Source organism: Choloepus didactylus, chromosome 15, assembly GCF_015220235.1.
Source record: "Choloepus didactylus isolate mChoDid1 chromosome 15, mChoDid1.pri, whole genome shotgun sequence".
In the NCBI taxonomy this organism is placed as follows: Eukaryota; Metazoa; Chordata; class Mammalia; order Pilosa; family Megalonychidae; genus Choloepus; species Choloepus didactylus.
Genome location: NC_051321.1, coordinates 19,850,895 through 19,866,483, shown reverse-complemented (window position 1 = coordinate 19,866,483; position 15,589 = coordinate 19,850,895). Strand labels below are relative to the sequence as shown.

The window sequence follows — 15,589 nt, the reverse complement described above, 5'->3', positions numbered from 1 at the left end:
AGATATGCTGTGGCGCTTTTTTTTTTTTTTTTTTTTTTTTTTTTTTTTTTATCATCATTTTATTGAGATATATTCACATACCACGCAGTCATACAAAACAAATTGTACTTTCGATTGTTTACAGTACCATTACATAGTTGTACATTCATCACCTAAATCAATCCCTGACACCTTCATTAGCACACCCACAAAAATAACAAGAATAATAATTAGAGTGAAAAAAAGCAATTGAAGTAAAAAAGAACACTAGGTACCTTTGTCTGTTTGTTTGCTTCCCCTACTTTTCTACACATCGATCCATAAACTAGACAAAGTGGAGTTTGGTCCTTATGGCATTCCCAATCCCACTGTCACCCCTCATAAGCTACATTTTTATACAACTGTCTTTGAGATTCATGGGTTCTGGGTTGTAGTTTAATAGTTTCAGGTATCCACCACCAGCTACCCCAATTCTTTAGAACCTAAAAAAGGTTGTCTAAAGTGTGCGTAAGAGTGCCCACCAGAGTGATCTCTCGGCTCGTTTTGGAATCTCTCTGCCACTGAAGCTCATTTCATTTCCTTTCACATCCCCCTTTTGGTCAAGAAGATGTTCTCCATCCCACGACGCCGGGTCTACATTCCTCCCCGGGAGTCATATTCCACGTTGCCAGGGAGATTCACCTCCCCGGGTGTCCGATCCCACGTAGGGGGGAGGGCAGTGATTTCACCTTTCAAGTTGGCTTAGCCAGAGAGAGAGGGCCACATCTGAGCAACAAAGAGGCATTCAGGAGGAGACTCTTAGGCACAAATACAGGGAGGCCTAGCCTCTCCTTTGCAGCAACCGTCTTCCCAAGGGTAAAACTTATGGTAGAGGGCTCAACCCATCAAACCACCAGTCCCCTATGTCTGTGGTCATGTTAGCAACCATGGAGGTGGGGTAGGCGAATACCCCTGCATTCTCCACAGGCTCCTCAAGGGGGCACTACATCTTTTTTTTTTTTTTTTTTTTTTCCTTGTTTGTCTTTTTTCTTTTTTCTTTTTTTTTTTTTTAACTTTCCCTTCTTTTTTCAAATCAACTGTATGAAAAAAAAAAGTTAAAAAGAAAACAAACATACAATACAAGAACATTTCAAAGAGACCATAGCAAGGGAGTAAGAAAAAGACAACTAACCTAAGATAACTGCTTAACTTCCAACATGTTCCTACTTTACCCCAAGAAAGTTACATACTATAGCAACATTTCAGTGAACTTGTTCCTACTACATCCATCAGAAATTAACAGACCATAGTCATTTCTGGGCATCCCCAGAATGTTAAATAGCTTATCTGTTCTTCTTGGATTATTGTTCCCCCTTCCTTAATTGCTCTCTACTGCTAGTTCCCCTACATTCTACATTATAAACCATTTGTTTTACATTTTTCAAAGTTCACATTAGTGGTAGCATATAATATTTCTCTTTTTGTGCCTGGCTTATTTCGCTCAGCATTATGTCTTCAAGGTTCATCCATGTTGTCATATGTTTCACCAGATCGTTCCTTCTTACTGCCACGTAGTATTCCATCGTGTGTATATACCACATTTTATTTATCCACTCATCTGTTGAAGGACATTTGGGTTGTTTCCATCTCTTGGCAATTGTGAATAATGCTGCTATGAACATTGGCGTGCAGATATCTGTTCGTGTCACTGCTTTCCGATCTTCCGGGTATATACCGAGAAGTGCAATCGCTGGATCGAATGGTAGCTCTATCTCTAGTTTTCTAAGGAACTGCCAGACTGACTTCCAGAGTGGCTGAACCATTATACAGTCCCACCAACAATGAATAAGAGTTCCAATTTCTCCACATCCCCTCCAGCATTTGTAGTTTCCTGTTTGTTTAATGGCAGCCATTCTAACCGGTGTTAGATGGTATCTCATTGTGGTCTTAATTTGCATCTCTCTAATAGCTAGTGAAGCTGAACATTTTTTCATGTGTTTCTTGGCCATTTGTATTTCCTCTTCAGAGAACTGTCTTTTCATATCTTTTGCCCATTTTATAATTGGGCTGTCTGTACTATTGGCATTGAGTTGTAGGATTTCTTTGTATATGCAAGATATCAGTCTTTTGTCAGATACATGGTTTCCAAAAATTTTTTCCCATTGAGTTGGCTGCCTCTTTACCTTTTTGAGAAATTCCTTTGAGGTGCAGAAACTTCTAAGCTTGAGGAGTTCCCATTTATCTATTTTCTCTTTTGTTGCTTGTGCTTTGGGTGTAAAGTCTAGGAAGTGGCCTCCTAATACAAGGTCTTGAAGATGTTTTCCTACATTATCTTCTAGGAGTTTTATGGTACTTTCTTTTATATTGAGATCTTTGGTCCATTTTGAGTTAATTTTTGTGTAGGGGGTGAGGTAGGGGTCCTCTTTCATTCTTTTGGATATGGATATCCAACTCTCCCAGCCCCATTTGTTGAAAAGACCATTATGGCTCAGTTCGGTGACTTTGGGGGCCTTATCAAAGATCAGTCGGCCATAGATCTGAGGGTCTATCTCTGAATTCTCAATTCGATTCCATTGATCTATATGTCTATCTTTGTGCCAGTACCATGCTGTTTTGGCAACTGTGGCTTTATAATAAGCTTCAAAGTCAGGGAGTGTAAGTCCTCCCACTTCGTTTTTCTTTTTTAGAGTGTCTTTAGCAATTCGAGGCATCTTCCCTTTCCAAATAAATTTGATAACTAGCTTTTCCAAGTCTGCAAAGTAGGTTGTTGGAATTTTGATTGGGATTGCATTGAATCTGTAGATGAGTTTGGGTAGAATTGACATCTTAATGACATTTAGCCTTCCTATCCATGAACATGGAATATTTTTCCATCTTTTAAGGTCCCCTTCTATTTCTTTTAGTAGAGTTATGTAGTTTTCTTTGTATAGGTCTTTTACATCTTTGGTTAAGTTGATTCCTAGGTACTTGATTTTTTTAGTTGCTATTGAAAATGGTATCTTTTTTTTGAGTGTCTCTTCAGTTTGTTCATTTATAGCATATAGAAACATTACTGACTTATGTGCATTAATCTTGTATCCCGCTACTTTGCTAAATTTGTTTATTAGCTCTAGTAGGTGTATCGTTGATTTCTCAGGGTTTTCTAGATATAAGATCATATCATCTGCAAACAATGACAGTTTTACTTCTTCTTTTCCAATTTGGATGCCTTTTATTTCTTTGTCTTGCCGGATTGCCCTGGCTAGCACTTCCAGCACAATGTTGAATAACAGTGGTGACAGCGGGCATCCTTGTCTTGTTCCTGATCTTAGAGGGAAGGCTTTCAGTCTCTCACCATTGAGTACTATGCTGGCTGTGGGTTTTTCATATATGCTCTTTATCATGTTGAGGAAGTTTCCTTCAATTCCTACCTTTTGAAGTGTTTTTATCAAAAAGGGATGTTGGATTTTGTCAAATGCTTTTTCAGCATCTATTGAGATGATCAATTGATTTTTCCCTTTCGAGTTTTTAATGTGTTGTAATACATTGATTGTTTTTCTTATGTTGAACCATCCTTGCATGCCTGGAATGAACCCCACTTGGTCATGGTGTATGATTTTTTTAATGTGTCTTTGGATTCGATTTGCAAGTATTTTGTTGAGGATTTTTGCATCTATATTCATTAGGGAGATTGGCCGGTAGTTTTCCTTTTTTGTAGCATCTTTGCCTGGTTTTGGTATTAGATTGATGTTAGCTTCATAAAATGAGTTAGGTAGTGTTCCATTTTTTTCAATGTTTTGAAAGAGTTTGAGTAAGATTGGTGTCAGTTCTTTCTGGAAAGTTTGGTAGAATTCCCCTGTGAAGCCATCTGGCCCTGGGCATTTATTTGTGGGAAGATTTTTGATGACTGATTGGATCTCTTTGCTTGTGATGGGTTGGTTGAGGTCTTCTATTTCTTCTCTGGTCAGTCTAGGTTGTTCATATGTTTCCAGGAAATTGTCCATTTCTTTTACATTATCCAGTTTGTTGCCATACAGTTGTTCATAATATCCTCTTATAATTTTTTTAATTTCTTCAGGATCTGCAGTTATGTCACCTTTTTCATTCATTATTTTGTTTATATGGGTCTTCTCTCTTTTTGATTTTGTCAGTCTAGCTAGGGGCTTGTCAATCTTGTTGATCTTCTCAAAGAACCAACTTTTGGTGATATTTATCCTTTCTATTGTTTTTTTGTTCTCTATGTCATTTATTTCTGCTTTAATCCTTGTTATTTCTTTTCTTCTACTTGGTTTAGGATTGGTTTGCTGTTCATTTTCTAGCTTCTTCAGTTGATCCATTAGTTCTTTGATTTTGGCTCTTTCTTCCTTTTTAATATATGCGTTTAGTGCTATAAATTTCCCCCTTAGCACTGCTTTTGCTGCATCCCACAGGTTTTGGTATGTTGTGTTCTCATTTTCATTCGTCTCTATATATTTAGCAATTTCTCTTGCTATTTCTTCTTTAACCCACTGATTGTTTAGGAGTGTGTTGTTTAACCTCCAGGTATTTGTGAATTTTCTAAGTCTCTGATGGTTATTGACTTCTAATTGTATTCCATTGTGGTCAGAGAATGTGCTTTGAATAATTTCAATCTTTTTAAATTTATTGAGGCTTGTTTTATGTCCCAGCATATGATCTATTCTGGAGAAAGTTCCGTGAGCACTAGAAAAGTATGTGTATCCTGGTGATTTGGGATGTAATGTCCTGTAGATGTCTGTTAAATCTAATTCATTTATCAGATTGTTTAGGTTTTCAATTTCCTTATTGGTCTTCTGTCTGGTTGATCTATCTATAGGAGAGAGTGATGTGTTGAAGTCTCCCACAATTATTGTGGAAACATCAATTGCTTCCTTTAGTTTTGCCAATGTTTCTCTCATGTATTTTGTGGCACCTTGATTGGGTGCATAGACATTTACGATTGTTATTTCTTCTTGCTGAATTGCCCCTTTTATTAGTATGTAGTGGCCTTCTTTGTCTCTCAAAACATCCCTGCATTTGAAGTCTATTTTATCTGAGATTAATATTGCTACACCTGCTTTCTTTTGGCTGTAGCTTGCATGAAATATTTTTTTCCATCCTTTCACTTTCAGTTTCTTTGTGTCCCTGTGTCTAAGATGAGTCTCTTGTATGCAACATATTGATGGTTCATTTTTTTTGATCCATTCTGCGAATCTATATCTTTTAATTGGGGAGTTTAATCCATTTACATTCAACGTTAAAACCGTGAAGGCATTTCTTGAATCGGCCATCTTATCCTTTGGATTATGTTTGCCATATTTTTCCCTCTCTCTATTAATATCCTTTATTGTACCCATACCGAATCTCTTTAGTACTGAACCTTTCTCCAAGTCTCTCTGTCCTGTCTTTGTTTCTCTGTCTGTAGGGCTCCCTTTAGTATCTCCAGTAGGGCAGGTCTCTTGTTAGCAAATTCTCTCAGCATTTCTTTGTCTGTGAAAAATTTAAGCTCTCCCTCAAATTTGAAGGAGAGCTTTGCTGGATAAAGTATTCTTGGCTGGAAATTCCTCTCACTCAGAATTTTAAATATATCATGCCACTGCCTTCTCGCCTCCATGGTGGCTGCTGAGTAGTCACTACTTAGTCTTATGCTGTTTCCTTTGTATGTGGTGAATTGCTTTTCTCTTGCTGCTTTCAGAACTTGCTCCTTCTCTTCTATGTTTGACAGTGTGATCAGTATATGTCTCGGAGTGGGTTTTTTTGGATTTATTCTATTTGGAGTTCGCTGAGCATTTATGATTTGTGTATTTATGTTGTTTAGAAGATTTGGGAAGTTTTCCCCAACAATTTCTTTGAATACTCTTCCTAGACCTTTACCCTTTTCTTCCCCTTCTGGGACACCAATGAGTCTTATATTCGGACGTTTCATATTATCTATCATATCCCTGAGGTCCATTTCGAGTTTTTCAATTTTTTTCCCCATTCTTTCTTTTATGCTTTCATTTTCCATTCTGTCATCTTCCAGGTCACTGATTCGTTGTTCAACTTCCTCTAGTCTTGTGCTATGAGTGTCCAGAATCTTTTTAATTTGGTCAACAGTTTCTTTAATTTCCATAAGATCATCCATTTTTTTATTTAGTCTTGCAATGTCTTCTTTATGCTCTTCTAGGGTCTTCTTGATTTCCTTCATATCCCGTACTAGGGTCTCATTGTTCATCTTTAGTTCTTTGAGTAGCTGCTCTAGGTGTGTCTCTTCTGGTCTTTTGATTTGGGTGCTTGGGCTTGGGTTATCCATATCGTCTGGTTTTTTCATATGCTTTATAATTTTCTGTTGTTTTTGGCCTCGTGGCATTTGGTGACCTTGATAGGGTTCTTTTAGGGTTTGTAGACCAGTTGAAGTCCTTATCTCTAATTTATCAGATCTACAGCTTCGTGGAGTACACTTTCTCTAACTAACCAGCAGGTGGCGTCCACGAGCCACCTGTTCTCCACAAGCCAGATCTCCCCTGCTTAGCCTTTTTGGTGAGTGGGGGAGTGAGTCTTGTGGGGCCCAATTGGTGTCCCAAGCTTGCGTGTGTAGTTGGTGTTGCCTGCCCTGTATGTGGGGCGTGTTTCTGGGCAGTCGGGGAGGGGGGGTGGCCCTAACAATCAAATCTCCCTGATGATCCTAGAGTTTTAAAGCTACTGCAATAGTCTAATCCTTCAGTTCAGTCCTGCCACAGTTTGTCTCTGCCACTGACCCACAAGTCTTTGGTATTGGCGTATGGCTCCTGAGACTTGCAAGTGGGCCCCTCCTCCAGGCCGTGCACCCCAGGTCCTCTGTTGAGGGATGACTGTGCTATGTCACAGGTGAGTGCCGTCCCCCCAGGGCAGTTCTGGGCTGCTGGGCTGTGTTGGGAGGCTCCCAGTCTGCTCAAATGATGGCTGAATGGGGCTCTGTTAATTCACACTGCTCCCCCTTCCCAGCTCTGGGACATTCAGCTGAGGTTGCAGGGAAGGCTAATGTCCACGCCCAGTTTTGTGGTGTGTGCCTGTTATTTGAAGCACTTCCGTCACACTGGGTTGTCTGGGGCAGCTCTGGGCTATGGGGCTGGCGATGGGCAGGAGTGTTTCCTGTCCACCAGGATGGTGGCTGTGAGCGGACACCCCCCTTTTCTTGGGAAGTTGTGTTGTTTAGTGAATTTTCTCAGCCACTGGATTATTGCCTTTTGTCTCAGAGCTCTCTTAGTTCTGCTCTTGACTTGAGGTGCCCAAATTTCAATTCTTTGAAGCTTTCTGTATTGAGCTTAGATTTCGCTGATCTCAGCAGTTCCACGTTTTCATGAGTGTTGTATGAAGTATGCCCAAAGACAGATTGCTCTGTGGTGTCCAGTCCATGCAGTTCCTGGCTTTTTACCTACTTTCCTGGAGGAGTAACTAAAACATACAGCTCACCAGTCTGCCATCTTGCCCCGCCTCCTGCTGTGGCGCTTTTTGTTTTTTAGTTGGCTGAGTGCAAGAGAGGGGTGTGGGGGGGTGTTGAAGGAAGGAGGCTGCTTGGTGATTCCTGGCCTTACATCCTAGAAGATGCCAGCTCAATTGTAATAATTCTTTTACCATTAGCGAACGTCTGCTATGTACCAGATGCTCGGCTTACGACTGCAGGTCACTATGTTTTCCTCCAATGGCCACTCTACAGAGGCAGGAGTTGTTCTCATTCATATTCTACAGAAGGGGAAGCGGAGGCCTCCACTATTTGAGTAAATTGCTTAGAATCTCACAACTGTTGTGCGGTAGAGCCTGGATTTTCACTGGAATCTTCCGACTCCTGAGTGGCAGTTTCACTGAGTTGGTTGTTGGTGTGGGGCAGAGGTTGTCTCTCCAAGGTGGGAGAGCCTGAGGGATGGGCATGGCACCCCAGCACCCAGCTCTTGGCCTGGCCAGTGCTGGATGTCCCCCAGGCAGACAGGGCAGCTGGTTAAGAACAATAGTAAAACAGGGAGGACAGAGAACAGGAAAGAACAAAAATTGGGGGAAGCAGATGGATAGTTTCAATTATTCCCAATAATAAGTTCCAAGGTGAAATTTGCTGGGCCTCCACACATGTATTTCTTGTCTGGTATCTTTTGTTGTTTGTTTTTATTTAATGTATTTTACTGAAGAAGTTGTAGAGTTACAGAAAAATCATTCAGAAAATATGGACTTCCTATTTACCACCACCAGCACACACGGTCTCCCTATTATTAACACTGCGTTAGTGTGGTTACACTACCTTTGTACCTTTGTTACAATTGATGAAACAATATTATTACAATTATGCTATTAAATATAGCCCATGATTTACATTAACATTCACTGAGTTGTACAGTCTGATTTTTTTAAATGCAATTTTATTGAAATATAGTTGAACACCATACAATCAAAAAAATCTCTTAACAGTACATGAAACTATTACCAAGAATCGTCTCTGAGAAGTAGAATCAGGATTGGCCTTGGGGGGAAAGGCATTTCTATAATATTTGATTTTTTTTTTTGTACTCCACTTATGTCATTTTCATAATAAAACAAAAATTACAAGTCTGGAAATTGTTTTTTGTTTCTTTTAAATCTTCACAAGTAAGAAAACAAGCCACCTCAGTGAAGGAAAAAAAAAAAACCCACCAAGGTAAAACCATCTGCTAACTGGTAACATGGATGGGAAAAGTACTTTGAAGCCCAAAGTCTCTTCCCGGGTCTCACCCAGAAGGCTACACTGCAGTGCCGACAGCGAAACCGACTGCGAGAGATGGCGCCACCTGAGCCTTCCGTGCGTCCCGTCCCCGGCTGAGCGTGAGGAGTCGAGTCTTTCACACGGTTCCTGGTAGTGCTGGGACAAGAACACAGCCCTCCCGGCTCCCGCCCAGGCCCTTCCCAGGGTAGAGGCTGCCCATGGCCTCTATTAATCGCAGAGCCTTCTGAATCATCTGGGGGTGCTTCTCTTAAGAACTGCTCTGAGGGCTGCCCTCGCATCAGGGATTTGTTCCCAAAAGGAAGAGTTGGGGCAGATTCCAAAGTCCCCTAATCCAGAGCTTCTGAATCAGAACGTCTGACATGGACCCTGAAATCTGCATTTTAATGACAAGTCCCCCTACCCCTGGTGATCCTAATGCACGTGGTCCAGGGAGCATGGGTTGAGTCACATCATCCTAGGGGTGGGGTGAAGAGTTCTGGAGGCCTGCAGAGCACAGGTGCATTTTTGAGAGGAAAGGGTCCATAGGTTTTAATAAATTCTGAAAGAGGTTAATAACTACCCACCTCCAAAAAATATCATAAACAGGCTTAAAGAAGAAGGCTTTCAGAACCTGGATTAATCCAGGGTTCTTTATTAACTTGGACTCTTGGACTTATGGATATACAAAGAAATGTGATTTATCTTTGTAATGTCTACGGTAATGAAATCTTAGTCTTACCAAGGATCTGGCAGGATTTCAGGGCCATTCTCAATATCGGCTCTTGCTAGGTGGTTCTGGAAAATGAAAGATTTACTTGAACCTTGCACTCACAGTACTGAATTCAAAGCTGCACTGCCACCAGCCACACGGGGTTTCTTAAATTTAAATTAATTAAAATGAAATAAAATTTTAAATTTACCTTCTCAGTTGCACTAGACACATTTGAAGTGTTCAGTTGCCTGATGTGTCTAATGTCTACTGCACGGGACTGTGCAGATATAGAACATTTCCACCATCACAGAAAGTTCTATTGAACAACACTGCTCTAGGGTCCTAACCCCCAGGAAGAGAACAATTCACGTCTGCCTTGGTCACCTCAGTATTCCTGGCACATTAAATACAGTGCCTGGCTCACAACTAGCACCCAATAAATATATTTTGAGGCAAGGAATCACTCAATTTCATGTTAAATGAATGTTTAACATTCATGTTAAATAATGTTCATAAATATTATTCTATTTTGATAATGTTTTCCAATAAAGTATTCACATCAATGATTCTGGTAACTTTTTTTTTATATAAAGTTAGATCCAATTAATCTGTGGTCCTTCTTTATGTAAGCTGTTTTCTCAACAATTAGGTTTTTGTGGAGTGGTTGACACTGATTTGAGAGGAATGTGGAAACACTAAAGAAATACAAGATCTAAAACTCTAAAGAAAGGGCTTAAAACATGGTAAGGAAAAGAAAACATGAACATGCTGTGATCTCTGGTTTACTCAATGACGTTTAGGAAGGCACTATTCTATAAAAGTTTAATAAAATATTATGTCAGAATCTTTCTGAAATTTGTAAAAACTCTTTTGCTTTTTTAAAGACTTTTCACTCAGGGACATTGGTATGGGCATGATTGAACCGCACTGTATTTCCTCAGAAGTATTGAGAGCTGGAGGACTATTTTACCCTAAACCAAATGATCCTGGACTACTTTTGTGTGTGTAGTGGGCTGGGAACGTGGATGATGCAGCTTGTTCCAACTACACCCACACTAAGAGTCAACAGGCTGTGAGTGTGGGTCCAGGAGGTTTTATGATAAAGTTTGCAAGCTTTGGTACCAAGGTCTGTGACACCGGTTCTGGGTGTTCAGTTACCTTGGTGGTGTTTGCTTGCCTCTTGGTTGTCAGGTTTGCTCTGGAAAGATGGGAGCACCAGAAAAGTGATTATGGGCTAAAAATTACACGAAAAACGAGAGAATAGCTAACTACCAAATGGTGTGGTGATAGAGGAGTTCAGAACAGAAGGAGATGGTAGTGGAATGGAGTGCCAATCAGGACCAATGTTATCCGATCTGTTCCAGACATCCTACTGAGTCCTCACAAGGGCCCTGTAAGAACAGGACTATTGCTAATCCTTGTTTTCAGAAGGGGGAAACTAAAGTGCAGAGAAGTTAAATAACTTGCTCAAGGATATGACAGAACCAGAATTTAAGCCTAGGCAGATTGGCTTTAGAGACCACTTGCCTAACTCTATACCCTGTGGAAAGCTTCCTGGAAGAGGGGGCAACTTGAGCTCTGCAAGAGGATAATCCAACAAGGGGTGGTGGTGCAGACCGGAATGAGCATGGAGTGTACTTTCCAAGTAAAAACTAGGAATGTGTGGAATGACTCCGCTTTTTCAATAACATTCATTAATCATTAGGGCTGCTAGCCCAGGAGAACCACGGAACCTCATACCTAAGTACAGGAACCCGGAGAATTCTAGAGAGGCTCCTGCTGAGAGTGGCCAGCTTGTTTTACAGCCCTCCTTTCAGATGGCTGCAGGGCTCCATATCACATCCAAGCTAGCATGCTCACCTCCAATGGCAAAGGCATCAGGCCGGACCTCTGCAAGGGAGAGGAGTAATGTAGAGTCCTTGACTTTGCAAGATTTATCATCAAATGGGGATAATACAAACATATATACAGATAACTACAAAATAAGTCAATTATCCTAAATCTTTGTAGAAGTACAAATGCTGTGTGATATGCACAAATGACTAATCCCATCTAGTGGGTTTGGGAAAAGCTTCATGGAAGGGATGATGTTGGGACAGGGCAGAAGGGATTACACATGAAGATTGAATGGAATTGAAATCTGTCAATGAATAATTGAATCTGTGTTGCCTGATCAAGCCTCATGTATAGAAATACTGTCCAGAATATCTAGTAGCCAAAAGAGGAGGCCTTTGCTTGATCTTCTAGAACAGGTCAAACTCCGATGCACAGTCATCATCAGAATGTAACTGACAGGGCCAAAGAAGTTCTCAAGGTTACTGTGGAACTCATTTTTTGTTGTTTTTTTTTTTTTACAGAATATTTCTTTTACTTGTGACTACACTTTTAAACATGCATTTAACTGTCACATTAAAAAAAGTTCACATACAATATAAAAATACCAAAAACAAAACCAAACTCTACAACACAGAGAACTAACAAAGTATATGTGGTCAGAGATTCCATGAAATATGTTTGAAGATGCATTCACCTTCCCTCTATTTCACTAAAGTGTGCTTTTGAGTGGCCATTTGTCAATACATATACACTTAAAATAAGCCATATTATTCTATTTAAAAAGTTCAGTTCAAATTGGATTTCACAAATTAGTAACTTAAATGCTTTGACAAAGTACAGAAAGTGCATCTTCTAATTTCCGTCTTCATACAGTGTTAACTTTTTGGCGTTCATACCTTTTACAAAATAAAAATAGCCAAATATTTAAGCAATATGTATGTGTGTGTGTATATATGTGTGTGTGTGGTAGTTTGTATTTTAAAAGAAACAGCTTCCTTATGATTTACCTCAAGTTTTGGTGGAAATGCTTACAGGAACTAGCCAATAACAAAAACCAACAGAAGCACATTCAAGATACTAATTTACTTTGGTAGCAAGTGGTCATTCTTTTCTTTCTTTTTTTTAAAAATGATCTGATTACTTTTTTTATTGTGAACATTAGCATATATACATAACAGTGATCACTTTCAAAGTACAATTTCACAAGTAGTTGGAGAGCAAATCTCAAAGGATGTCATGAGTCACAGTCCCACAACTACAGCCATTTCCATTAATGTAAGATATACATACAGAAAGGCGTCATCTCTCAATGTACAGCGCAACAAGCAATTATATAGGTAGTTTCAAAAATTGTTATGGATTACTGTTCCAGTTTCAGTTCTTTCCATATTGTGCAATACAAGGTATATACAGAGAGGTGAAGACCCTCAAGGCACAATTCAACAAGCAGCTATAAAGCGATCCCAAAGGATCCTATAGGCTACAATTCCACCCTGTCACTTACCTCCTTCCAGGCATTTCAACACCTCAGCATCCAAAAAATATATACATAATTATATAAAGTTTCAGTATTCATAGACCTTTGTTAACTCTTGTCTGTTGCTACCTCTTCCTCTCACTTAATCTCTTTCTCCATCTTCAGGGGTGTCTAGGCAGTGAGCACCTTAACTTGTTCATATTGAAAGGGGGTATTGACAGTATGGGGAGGAGGGCCACATCTGATAGCTGATCTTATTTTTTTTTAATTTTTTAACTTTATTTATCGAAAAATTAAAACAAACAACAACAAAAACTACAACGTTTCAAACAAAACAAAGGATTAAGAAAAACAAATAATCTAAAATAACCACTTTGCTTCCAACATGTTCCTACTGTAACCCAAGAAAATTAATAAACCATATTCAAACAAAGGAATAAGAAAAATAATCTAAAAATAACTACATTGCTTCCAACATGTTCCTATCATACCCCAAGAAAATTAACAAATCATAATCAAAGGCATCAGAAAAATCAAATAATCTAAAATAATTACATTGAAGCTAATTTTTTTAATGCAATGGCTTTTTATTACTTTTTCAAAAAATTAAAAAACAGAAAACAATTCAAACAAAACAAAACAAAGGAATAAGAAAAACAAATAACCTAAAATAACTGTAATGCTTCCAACATGTCCCTAGGTACCGCAAGGCAAATGGTCATTCTTTGAAGACTAATGAAGGCAGACAAGACCCATTAAGGTAAATGAGCTATTTCTAATACTCAACAGTTTACATATAATTTCAAAAAATGTTTATTTTTAAAAAGCTAAGCAGCTCTATCCACTAATAGTGATACAAAAGCTAGTTTATGATGACTTGAAACAAAACAAATGCCCATAGGAAAAAAAGCTGTGTTTAAATTGATCTAAATTTACTTTCAGTCAACAGTCCAGAAACATTCTCCTCCCAATACAATACTGTCCTTCTAGAAGGCTGTTCTGGAAGCCAGACAGTTTAGGTAATGAGGGAGTTAAGTGAGCAACTGCTTGCATTTTGAACCAGGTTAAAAAGGCAATAATTTTTTGCTTCCCTCTTAATGTGATAATAATTGTGTCTAAAAAAAATATGCAATTCTTAAAAAGGTACCATTTCTGATTTCTTTATTATCTGTAACCTTTGGAAACTAATCACATGAAACTACAAAATTAGCAAATGTCTTGAAATCTGTATATAAAACATAAATTACCTCTAATTTCAAACTCTCATTTATTAGTGTACCATTCAATCTTAAAAAAAGAAAAGGGGGTGGCTCTCCAAAGATAATCTTATACCATTCTTTAATAAAAGAAACTGTTCCTTTTAACTTTACACCCACCCACCCATCCACCCACCACAATCTCAAAACACATCATTTAATTGTCTTGGTCATGGACATTTCCAAGGTGTGATTTTCTATTTTGCTCCCATAGCTTCTGGTTCTCAGAAAACCCCTGCTCCCCTTTGTTGAAGGAGTTAGGTCCTGCGGGTGTCGGTGTATCCCTTCCAATAGTCTTCATCCTCATCTTTGCTTCTGGAGGCATTTCCTCTGGCTCTCTATCTTCATCTTCATTAAAAGCTGCTGCTACTTAAAGGGTTTTTTGCAGCAAGAGCTGGTACAGTTTCTTTGGGCTTACTCGATCCAAGTTTGATGGATATGACTGATGATTTCTTTGTCATTTGACTACCTGTGGCAAATCCAAACTTGGAGATCTCTGCAGGCTTTGTTGGGACGTCGCAAGCTTGTTCATCAGCTGATCGCTTCTCAGCGCTGCGACTGGAACTTTCCCCTCCATTACCGGAAGAAACAGTTTTAGTTTTCGCAGGTTTTTCCTTTTCTTCTTCAGGTCCTCTGATGGTTCCAGCTTGCCGCGGCTTCTCGGGCGTCTCCTCTCCGGCCTACCCGTTCGCCATTTTCCCCGCCGCCTATCGTGGAACTCCTTGATCCTTATGCAATTCAAGTTTTTTGAATAGTCACCGTCAACACTTTTGGGGCATCTCCTGAGTTCAGGGTATTGTGCCAAGCACTAAAAAGGAATAAAATATGTTTCCTGCTCTCAGGGAGGTGACAGCCCATCTAAGGATTTGGCTGTAAAATTGCTTAGGGATAAAAATTTCCCTCACAGAATTGAAACATGTCTACAAAAAAACTTGGACACGAATGTTCATAGCAGCATTAACATACTAGCCAAAAAGTGAAAACAACCCAAATGCTTATCAATTGGTGAATCATAAATAAATATGGTATATCCACCCAATGGAATATTATTCAGCCATAAAAAAGAATGAAGTGCCGATACATGCTACAACATGGATGAACACTTTTAAAATGTTATGCTCAGTGAAAGAAGCCAGATACAAAAGACCATATATTATATGATTTCATTTATATGATGTGTCCAGAATAGGCAAATCCATAGGGTTGGAAAGTAGATTAGTGGTTGCCAGGTCCTAGGGAGAGGAGGATATGGGGGGGTGACTGCTTAATGCATGGGGTTTCTTTTTTGGGGTGATGAAGATGTTCTGAAATTAGATAATGGTGATGGTTGCACAACTTCATGAATATAATAAGAACCACTGAATTATATACTTTAAAAGGGTGAATTTTATGGTATGTGAATTATATCTCAATTAAAATACATAAAAGAAAAATTTCCCTCTTGGACTTTAAACTGGGGTGGCTATTAAGGCATCCTCCAACTTTAGAGACAGGCTTCCTTTACAACTGATGAAGAATAAAATCAGGAACACCCATCCTCATGGACTGATTAAGGAACCTTCTCTAAAACATTATTTCATATGAAGCTGGTACAAGTATTCCCCTGTAAGAAACAGTTGACAACCTGATCAGCAAGAATCTTTAATGCCTGTATAGGCAATAAGTATTACTACCATCAAATCTTAAAA

The 15,589-nt window shown here is 39.1% G+C and overlaps 1 pseudogene; it reads right to left on the bottom strand.

Annotated features, from left to right (window-relative positions):
* Nucleotides 1–14,058: 14,058 nt before the first annotated feature.
* Nucleotides 14,059–14,596, bottom strand: LOC119510890 (annotated as a pseudogene).
* Between the last annotated feature and the right edge of the window lie 993 nt (nt 14,597–15,589).